This window comes from Pelecanus crispus, chromosome 13, assembly GCF_030463565.1.
Source record: "Pelecanus crispus isolate bPelCri1 chromosome 13, bPelCri1.pri, whole genome shotgun sequence".
Taxonomy (NCBI): Eukaryota; Metazoa; Chordata; class Aves; order Pelecaniformes; family Pelecanidae; genus Pelecanus; species Pelecanus crispus.
In genome coordinates, this window is record NC_134655.1 from 23467016 (window position 1) to 23478399 (window position 11384).

Below are 11384 nucleotides of genomic sequence, written 5' to 3' on the forward strand. Positions count from 1 at the left end.
AAGGAGCCCACAGCGTGTCCACCAAACACAAACCCTTTAATGAAGCCGAGGGACTGGGGCTGGACCAACAATTTTGTGAGCAGAGGGAGATCTGGTAGCCAGTGTCACTATGAATAGACCACTTGTAAAAAGGCTTACGTGCAATTTGCACAAGCGGGGAGACTGCGCAAGGAAAAACAACGTTCAATGAAATCTTTTAAAAAGCTCTGCTTTTTCAGTCCACATTTAACATTTAAACTGCTATGAATTTGATACCTCCACATTCAAACTCGCTCCATTACAGAAGCACACAGAGCAGGGAGAGAAAAACTCGTTTGGCTTGATTTTCAGGTAAACTTAGACTTCTTCATGAGCTTTTTTCCTGGCTCTCTATATTAGTGGAAAGGAGATAATTCAACACATTCCCTCACAACAGTATCAGTGTTTTGGCTAACAGCAGTTCTGTGGATAACTTGGAGAATCAACCCCATTTTCTATGCATTGAAGAAGTAGCCGCCTCTGTCATAAAGAAACGCACGTCTGTGATTCAGAACAGGATATTCTGCAGAGCAGAAAGTTCGTAGAAGAGCTGTGGGGGAGTTCCCACCCGTGGGCTTTTGGGCTGTCTTACCCACCCACCGCCAGCCCCCTTGCATAGCTGAGCACGGCGAGAGAATAGAATAGAATAGAAAAGAAAAGAAAAGAAAAGAAAAGAAAAGAAAAGAAAAGAAAAGAAAAGAAAAGAAAAGAAAAGAAAAGAAAAGAAAAGAAAAGAAAAGAAAAGAAATTTCACTTGGAAGAGACCTAAAACAATCATCTGGTCCAGCTGCCTGAGAGGAGCTATGGCTCCGTGTGTTTAGCTCTGCTAGGATGGTGCAAAGCACCGCTTCGGTGTCCCAGGGGAATTCCTCGAGGAGGCTTTCAGGACAGGCAATCTGTTAGTTTCGTACGATGACGTCTACATTTTCCAGTGGGCCTAATTAAACTGCTGGGTGTCATGCTGAGCTACCACATTTCTGTGAACCTGATGTAAAGTTGAGAGATTTTTTTCCTAAAACCAAGCAAATCAGGCTTCTGGAAAAGGTGCCTGACATCAGTGCCAAGTGCTAGCAGGTATAAATACTAAGAGAGGCAGCCTGAGCAAGAGCATGAGATCCAAAGCCATAAACTCGGAGGAAGCTCAGCTCTGTGTTTTATGGCTCCAACATGACTGCAAGACAGCATAAGCGTGCCCCGGTGGACTTTAACTCTTTGGGGACCTGCAGCCATCGACCGCAGCAGCACGGAGCTCTACACAGCCACCGAGCCTGCCTGAGCAAGGGGAAATGTCGGAGGTGTTTGACACAGGCTTAAATCCAACGCTGTGTGGGCACAGCCGTGCCTCTGGGTTGCTCACACTCTTGGGCTCATCTCTTACATGCAGTTTTTGCAGCTGCTCAAAAAAACCCCAAAACACCAAACCATAGAGACCATTGTTTTTCTCTCTTTCAGTATTAGAGAAACTCATCTGAGAAGTGCCCACAGCATTTCTTTTGTTGCCTTTGCTGATTAACTCCTCAGCCCTGGAGGCAGTAAATATCATCTCCCTTCGAGGACTTAGTCAGATATTCTTGTTTCCTTCAAATCTGCTTATTCCCTCAAATGAAGGATCCACCGTGGCTGACGTTAAGATTTTAGGATGCTATTCTTGCTGCTTTCTCTGTGACCCTGTGCACACGTACTGTCACACAGTAAGGTCTGTGTTCCTCCTGCCTCTAATGAGATAAAATTAGTAACCTGGTATTTTGTGTTCCTCTGCCTGATTGCCTCCCTCTTACAAATAAGGCAGAAGCAGCAGTGTCAGGGTCCGTTCAGTTGTGTGTGTTTGGATTTTGAGTGGTTGATTACCTGAAATCAGTACCTAGGACAGTCAACAGGAGGCTGCGAGTGCTGCGGAGACCTGATTTTCAGCAAGCCGGGTGCTCAGCACCCGAAGGTCAGCTCTTTTGTCAGAGTGGGTGGCTCAAAACACGATGAACCTTTTAAACATCTCCATGAGTGTTTCTGGGGTGTCTTCCTAGCAGTTTTGTGTGCGTTCGCAAACGTGGCCTTGCATTAGAAACAAACACTCCAGATATACCTACTTTTACTGCTGCGATGGGGTGTCCTGGATCTATTGGCATGGGACTATATTACAAGGTAGTGCTGTGCAGGGACGTGAGCTACTGCTGAAGAGGCAGCTAACCCTGTGCTAATTAACTCTGCCGAGAAATGAAGCCTGCCAGCCAGGGAGGACCAGCCCGCTGACAGCCCGGCACTGTTCCTAGGACTGAGGGACTTTGTTCAGCTCAGGTGTCCCTGCACGAAGCCCAGTGGGCTGAGCTGCCGGGGAGCAGCAGCCACCATTCGAGCTTGCACGGAAACCCAGGTCATGTAGTGCAAATCATTTCACTCCCGCAGACCGCTGGCAGACACCCTGACTCCCAGAGTTTGCTGGATGTTACCATGGAGAGCATTAGCTATTTCTGGTTTGCCTCTTGTTGCTTTTACAGCGGTGGTGCTGAGGGCAGGGAGCAAAAACCGTGCGGTCGGATAAGGCAGCCACGCCGAACGCGCAGAAGCGAGAATGGTCTTGCTTGTACTGCCCATCCTCAACCACCGCCCGAGGTACGAGCAGTTGTCCACCCGCTACGGCCCACAGGTCCATTTGTACAAATAAGTGCCCCATGATCGTCCAAGCCTTACTTACCAGCTAAATGGTGAACATGCCCGGTTGTCTCCGCTCCGCTCCGAGCAGCGTAGAGCCTGTGAATGAACAGCTATTGGGCACGCGGCCATCCCGCAGCGTAGCTGAGAGGGGCAGTGGACGTCATGTTAACTGCCTTGCAGTCAATAAACTGTTGTTGCCTGAGAAAAAGTCAGATTGGGCCCACAATGTCATGTTGATGCACCAATAAAATTCCACACCGCTGGGGCCAGGGGAAGGAAAGGGAGATGCCACCCACTCGTTCTTGGAAGTGCGGAAATTTCAGCTACTGCAGAAGGCAGGTGAAATGAATGTGTAATCCCCCCTGCAGAGCTGGCTGAGGAGTTTTGCCATTTTATTCCAGTCTGTAGACAAGGTCAAGCAGGAGTTTGCTTAAGGAAGGCCCGAAGCCAGGTGCAACCGCAGCAACCGAGGGAGCATCACTAAGCCTAACGCCGCAGGGACCGGGATTCCCCCCTCTCTGAGACGGGCTCAGACAAGTGCAGGTCTGCAAACACATGGGGAAATTTGGGAATGACGGAGCCAGCAGGCGATGGGATGGTGAGGGGACAGCCCTTCTCTGCCCCTGCTCCAAAGAAAACCCAAGCCCATGGAGACGGGACTTAAATCAGGGGCTCTGATAATTCATTTCCTATTTTTTTTTATTTTTTAAATTAGCTTTGTGATTTAAGATTGCTAATGCAAAACAAAACCGATAAATTTTGGAGAGCGAGGGCAGTATTTGCTTTCTGAGCAGCCAGCAGTTACTTCTAACTACTGTTCACATGCAAACGTGATGTACGAAGAGAGGGACGAGGCAGAACGGGGCTGATGTGTCAGCAGATGAGAGAATGAGAGGTTTTTTCCTAATAACAGTTTCATGCTTCCGTTCCAGCTCACAGTGGTGCAGACCTTTGAAACCAGCTGATTGGAAGTATCGCTTGCTTAAGTGGATGTGTTTTCCTTGCCTTCAGAGCTGTGCCTATTTACATCCATGGCAAAGCTGGACCTAGAGGTTTTCAGCAGCGTGCACGTGAGCAGGATGCGGCCCTTGCTCCTTTACCCCAAGCCGAGGAGCTCTTTGCCGCTCTGCCGGCAGCTGCCTCCTCGACCGTGTTTTTGTGAAGTGCTGTTTCAGCTGCGGTTGGGGCTCACCTGCGCTTTATAAATACCTGCTCTCTGTCAGTGCAGGGCTTGGGCTCTGAGTCAGCAAAACATTTCAGCGCGCGCTCAGTCATACCCCAGCCCGTTACAGAAGTTAAGCAGCTGCTTATTTTTGAGCTTGCACTTACATATTTTGGCGGGGGCTGGAGCGGTGTTGCCAAGCGATGGCCAAGACCAGGTGCCAGTAACGGTGGCTCTTGCTGCCTACCTGGAGCTCCAGGTGAGCCCTGCCCAAGCTGCCTTCTGCTCTAACGCTTTTAAAGAATGAAAGATAGCCCAAAACTGTAAATATGGGAATAAACATTCCCACAAGTCATCTGCTGTTAATTTACAGTTGAATCAATTCATTTTAATCCAAAACCAGCAGAGCGGTTTTCAGTCTCTGGAGACCATTGAATATTATACTTGATATCATAAGCAAAAGGATTGCAGGGCATGTCGTTCCCCCAACTGTTTTATTTCACCAAGAGCATTTAGTGCTTTGCCAAATTCTGTCTCTGAGGGTCACTGCAAATGTGTTCTCCTTCTGCTTTTCATATAATACTGAAAAGTGAGCTGTGGATGTGTAACTCGTTAACTATTCTTGCAATTTTAGCTTGGAGGCTTCTCTTTTTTGACGCACACATAGAGCTTGCCGGCCAGTTGTTATCGTCCTGGTGTCGGGTGAAGTCTAACTCTGCGTTACTGCTGCCTCAGTCCCCGTCGCAATGAAGCATGCCGCAGTGGCTGTCCTTACAGGCACGGGCAGAGCCGTGCCGGAGCGTAACAGGTTGTCTGGGACGAGGGACAACTTTCTGGGTGCAGAAAACTCACACAGCTTGGGCGGCTCTAGGTCTCACCCTGGCTTTCCTTACTCCGTGAACGTGCTCCGGGGCTGGGGAGGGCTTCGTGCAGCCTTTGCTGGCGCATGGATGCTCACCACCCCCACAGCGAGCGGCATGGGGCCTGAGCATGTGACAGCATGGCTCATGCACGCAGGATTTAAAAAATATCTATACTGTCGTTGCTGAAAAGTATGAACCGAAGTCTAGTGTCACTTGATCTTTCCCTTCCTTTTAGCCTTTTTAACTAATAATAGGCACATGTAAGCAATTAACACAACCTCGTGTGACTGTTTCTCGTTGTTTGTGCAATCCTCAACATGTGCTTTATCTTCCGAGTACGAGGTGGACGTGTCTGGCATTTGGTACACGAGGGACTTTGCCAGCCCGGCGGGACGGCGCTCAGCCACGCTGTTGTCACGCCGCCGCAGCTGCGGCAATAGCTCCCCGCTCCTCCCCGCGCTCTCCCCAGGCCCCTGGAGAGATACACTGGGCTCACTGTTGGAGGGGATCGCTTATTTTATTCTGGTAATAAATGCTTTTTTTAATTTGTGGCCTTAATATTCAAGATAAGCTAGTTCTTTGCCTGTGCTATACAGATACAGTCTGTGCTTCTCTTCGCCTTCGTTAACAGCGATGCCTGACAGCTGCCGGGGCGGGTTTTGTCTTCAGCACGCTCTCCTGACCCCCCACGTCCCTCCCATCCATCAGCAAGTCCGGGTGGATCCATGTCAGATGCCAAAACTGAGGATAGAGGGGAAAATCAATTAAAATCTTAGAAAAACTTTCCATATCCCTAAAGAAATCTTGTTTTCTTTGAAAAGCATTTCATAGAAATTTTGATCTGCGTTCCACATTGTGTCCAGCTGGCAAGCGGTTCACAAAGTCATCCAAAAAATTGTTTTGAAACCATGTTATTGACAATACTAACCATTTAGCACACCAAGTGAGTTAACAAATAATGCAAATATTGCAGAAAATAAATGCATATCATGTACACATTTTATGAAAATTATGAGAAATTTAGATTGAAGATGTGGAAGTATAAAGATGGCGAGAAATGCTGCCAGGTGCATTTCACCCAGATTTCTAGTCTTGAATCGCAAAGAAAAGGGACCGTATTGCACTCGCCGTGGGCGGCCTTGGTGTGAACAGGAGCTCAGGTCCATGTGCTTAATTCCTCCCATCTCTGGGCGGGTATCGCAAAACTGAACAAATCTGAGCTTTACGACATGGCCGGTTCCAGCGGCCATGGCCAAGCCTGGGCCATGGTCCGCTGCTTGGCCGATTCTTACCTCGATTACTTTCTACGTACCTTTTCCCTCGATATGTCTTTTTGACCAAACTTACACAAAATGCTTCTGTCTGTTAAGGCACACTGCGGCTCAGCAGAGGCCCTGCGAAATCTGGTGGCATTGCTGGATCTCCTTGGGGTTGTTTGCATAACTTTCTCTGTGCTCTTTAGATTCGGAGTGCTTGTTTTGATCTTTGTTTAAATAATACATGGAAGTGTTGATCCATGACGTGGTTTCCTACACCCTCCTAAGAGGTACAAGATAATAAAAGAAAATGTTGTTGGTTTCAGGGTTGTCTTTTTTTTCCCCAAAAAGACTGTTTTGGGGAAGAAAGCTACTAGGTTTGTGCTGTATCTGGGAGGAAGGTTGGTTCTAGGTCTATAAAAACTAAGCACGGATGCAAGCTTGAGCAGTGCTACAGTAGCAGCATGGGTAACATGGGTCCTGCTGGAGCAGGGAGCCCCCGGAAATGGAGCAGAAAGGTGATGGTATACAGGGGCATTTAGTAAAAAACGCACTGTAACTTAAATGATTTGATTTATCTTTATTTGTGGCTTGTGGCTGGAAGTCTGGAAGCTTTTTGGCATTTCCCAAATCCCTCTGTTAACTTAAGAGCATCACTGAGCAATTGGGAGCTGGGGAAGATCCACTAAATGTGAAAAGCCATGGTCAAAACTAAATGCATAGACTGAAGCAAGCAGTGTTGTGCTGGCAAAACCAAGATGGTTATGGTTTCCTTTCTAATTTCTGTGCTCCTGGGACATGAGTAAGCAGCTGTCAGTCTGTAGTCCGTGAAAAGGCAGATAAGCGCTAGGAGAGGTTAGAGCACAGAGGATCCCGACATACTTACCTGACCTCGACTACCGTGGGCCATCCCATCTGTCCTCTTACCCCGTTCTGAGCTTTCCAAGTTGGAGGCAGCCACTTTTCTTTGCAGTTTGACCCACAGCACATCTGCGTGCTGCTTCCCCAGGACTGTCGTGTGGGTTCTCTCTCTGGGGCTACACCTGCTAAGAAATACAAGGACATCTGGCAGGCCCCATAATATGGGAAAAAGAAGTCACACAGCTTCACAGCATTAAATAGGGCCGCACGTTAAGTAGCCAGCTACACTGGTCTGTAAGGACAAACAGGATCTCCCCACCAAAAAGCTCTTCTTCCTGTCTGTTGGACCACAAAAACCATGCTGAAGAAACACACAGCAACACCTGGTGCTCCAGGGGTTATTTTTCGGTTTTAACATACAGGCAATGTATCACAGCAGTGTGCAGGTCACTACCCACCTATCAAATTGAAATCTTTGTACAAAATAAGCCTTAAAATGTGCTGAAGTTACGCTTGTGCTCAGAAGCAATAATAAGTCGCAAAGAGCTGCACGTGGAAAATACAAAGTAGAAGCAGTTGTAGTTTAATGGCGGGAAGGCACGGTGACGGGGAAAGCCCCAGTCTGAACCGTCTGTGCCCAAAGCCTGGAGAACAGGGGCCCCAGAGTGACATGAGCCCCTTTCGCCCACCTCCATCCCCACCCAGGTGGCCCTGTGGTAGCCAGTTTAACTGGCCAAGGAAGTGGCTTTCTGCTCCTCTTAGCCAACTACACCGTCTCTACGGCACGGTCATGGGTGGGAAACGATGAAGGATAAATGAGACTGCATACGTGCACATCTTACCCTAACGCCCTGCCCGGGTCCTGCCCTGCCGGTGGTCCCCAGGAGCACACTGTCAGTGGCAGAGAGCTCTGATCTCCTCTTTGGGCTTCTCCACGTGAGCTGCCCTCACCCGGAAGGTGCGGAAGCCAAGGCCTTTGATATATTCACTCGGGAGCTTTGCCTTGAGTGGTCTTGTCCAAGGCAGATCCATGGCTCATTTGCTCTGCCGGCTGGACCTGCTATAAATGCAATGAGCCACAAATATCCTTTTCATAAATAAAAGAATAAAATCCACTTAAGCATCAGCATAAGGTCTAGTCACTCTCCTTGCTGTGAGCAACTGTTTGACTCTTTGGAATGAATTGATCAGGTATTCTGGAAATTAAATGAATTCCCAAATACAGGTAGGGTCACAGAGTAATTCTAAGAAAAGGAGTTAAACTTGTTTCCTTTTCCTTTGTATTTAAGCTCATTTTCATTGTGTACAGAGCATATCTGAGATAAACTTCACAGTAAACACGCATTAGTATCAGATTCTGTAAGGAAACATATTTTTGTCTTTTTTTTTTTCCTTAAACTAGGGCTTTAAATGGATCCCACTATAATTCTCAAGGTCATTGTTAAATTTTTTAAATAGTTGGTCAAATGCCAAACTATTTTCATTGCCTGAATTTCTCTCCTTGGGGAACTATTGCAGACAATGAAATGTGGCATCTTCAACATTTGTGTCAAAGAGAAACCTACCATGACAAGCAGTTTTGTAACTCGGGAACTCGACTAAAGTTTTATATTGTATTGAGTAGGACAAAGAGTCTCACGCTGTATTTAATCACCAGGTCTCTGCGGCACCCGGTACTGCAATTATTATAGCTTTTATTTATTAGGGAAAAAGAGATCTCATTTCTGCATTTTGTATTAAATTTGGGCTGAAACCATCTGCAGTCCTTAGAAATACCTGGATGAAGCAATTGCGTGCAGTGGGAAGGCTTGATTGCCCCTCGTGCTTTCAGTGTTAGAGCGCGCTCTCCAGGAACATCCACGGGGCTGAGGAAGGCAAAATGGCCAAATCGACAGCAAAGTGAATTTTTCCTTTCTTCAGTTCCCCAGCACGGTGTATCGTTTTGCAGCGAAAGCCTATTCAAGACAGTGGGAGAACTTCTCAGTGGTTTGGGTCAAGCCTTGATCTACAGTGGAATAATACACGAGCAAGCCTTGATCTTGCCATACAGCTTGGTTTTCTGTTTTCTCAATTTTATACTGGGGAAAAACCTGATTAAGGTCTTTCTGTGATACACTTTTTGCCATCACTTTCCTTACAGAAGGAGTTGAGGGGGCTTAAATGAGGCTGACAGCTATGCAGCAGTAAAAAACCAGGCAGATACCATAGCTACACTGTACATGGAGATGGACCAAAAATGTTCAAATGTCTAACATGTTGTTTTCCTGATCGTGAACTCTTACTTGCTCGGAGGAAGAAGTAAGCATAATTTTCTGAAGCTGGATTATGAACAGATTAGGCATTTGTCTTCCTTTTGTGAGAACAAGCGAGCATTATTAGCCAGAAAACAGATGAACCTGTACTTGACCAAGTGAAACGCAGTAATTTTTATTTCCTTCAGAGCCCTAACTTTGATTTCTGCACTTGATTGATACTCCAAAGTCTCTGGAAAGAATTGGGCATTTATCCCTGTTACAAGTCTGCGGGCTGGGCTGGTATTCATTTCCCTTAGCTTACCCGTAAACGTCTGGGCTGGGCTTAGCGGGTAACGTGCCCCGTTAATCGGCCGCTGGCCGCGGGGGCAACGTGTGCTGGCGCGGAAGCTCCTGCTCGCCGCTGCGGCAGGGAGCGAAGGGCACGCACCGGCCACGGCGTGGTTGTGCCATCTGCGGGGGACACGCACCACGACCACCGGCGTGGCCTCTGACAGTGGGAATGGAAAGGCTGCATGGAGATGTCTGCCCATCATTTAATTAGCAACGGCAATGATCTTGAAGGATTTCATGAAAAAGATTATGAAAGGCATTTTACTTTGTAGAGGAAACAAAGAACTTTTATTTTGCAACTAGTTAATCTTTTTTTCCCCACCCTTTGTTGCTTTGTTCCCCCTTGAAGGGAAGGAGAGAGGGAGAAGTTGCGATTAATTTCTTCCTTCATTTCCTGGCTCTTAATGAAAATTCAGGTAGACCATAATTCAAGTAAGCACATCCCGTGGAGCGAGGGGAGAAGAGTCTTTCTGGCAAAGTAGGGCAACTTAGAAAGTTGTGTGAGATTGCTCTCTGTTCAGCCAAGTGTCTGAAACCGTGTGGTGCACGGGCAGCATGGAAAGCGCCCACATACAAGGGGGTTTAGCTGCTGCAGAGCAAATTGCGGGTGTATTTGTTTCGGCACTGAAGGCAAGTGGGAATTGTTGCCCTTTGCTTTTCAGATGCTTCTTCTGCAGCTTGAAAATGATTTTTAAAGCTGGAAATTAAGATTCTTGGGGGAAAATAAGATAGTACGGTCTTAATACGGTCTTAACCTTTTTAACCTCACAGCTTTAGCTGTTACAAATGTTTTTACCTGATGAGTTTATATGTGACCATGTTCGGCAGCAGCATATTTTGGCTCCTTAGATACTATCTTACAGCGAGATCAACATTTCTAAGCATGTATTTCTACAACCAGTAAACAATGCAGAGCAGACGGTGGAAGTTCACAGGATTTATCAGGTGCTGCATGGAGCCATCGCCCAGCCCCAGAGGAGGCTGGAGCGATGCCTCTTCAGTGCTCGCTGCAGTTTTGGGGTATTGGCATGGCTGCCAACTGGCACAGCTTTAGCAGGGAGACAAAAAGTGGTGCCTGCAAACCTGGCTGGCTAAAAACCTGGCTGCTATAAACAGTAATGCAGAGATGGTGCTCGAGAAGCATATCGCTAGCGATGTTATTTCTTTATGATCTCTTTTCTGGCCTACTCAATATTTGTTTTACACAGCTGCCTCCAACATCTGCTTTTCATCTCTGCTCTTTATGCATGTAGGTATTCAAAAATGCCTTTCTTCTTTCAGCTGCTTTATGTGTCTGCTGTCTTGTCAATGAAACTTGCAACTAATTGAATTTAAAAAATCATTTTAAAATAGGCTACTGCATATTTTACACACAAATAATTAAAGGAGTAATGTCAACTACCTTCCACATAAAGGAAGATGGGGAAAAACAGCAAGATGAGCCTGAAATTTCTCAGGAATCTGCAAGTAGGCTGAGCCCGTTCTGTAGTTTCAAGTTGAGATCTTTTCCCACCTTTCTAACCTGATGGCTTTTAAGCTGCTTTCCCAGCCTCCAACCTCTCCCTTCTTCACTTGGGACAATTAGAACCCAAGCTGTGCTTCAGCCCTTTAGCCCAGGATCCATCTCCAGAGCACCGGGCTTCCCGGGTGAGCAGCTGCTTCTGATGAAGCATCCAGCCATAATGGCAGAAATAGCTGATTCTTTGGCTTTTGCCTTCAGTTGGCATGAACACGTTGCTGAGCGGCACCGCTGCCCTGCAACGGCGGGTCTTGGCAGCTCTGCTGTACCCAGCTGCGATTAGGAGGTTTGTGCGCGGGGGGGACGTGTTTAAGCAGCTATTCCGTACCAGTTCCAGCCTGCAATCGTCTTCCCTTCTCTCCTCCTTCCCAGTAAAGGCGGAATTGTTGCTGCTGGGTAAAGGAGGCCGCAGCTCTGAGGCATTTCTCAAAAAGCAAATACAACTTTTAACCTCATCAAGGAGCAGAGTTT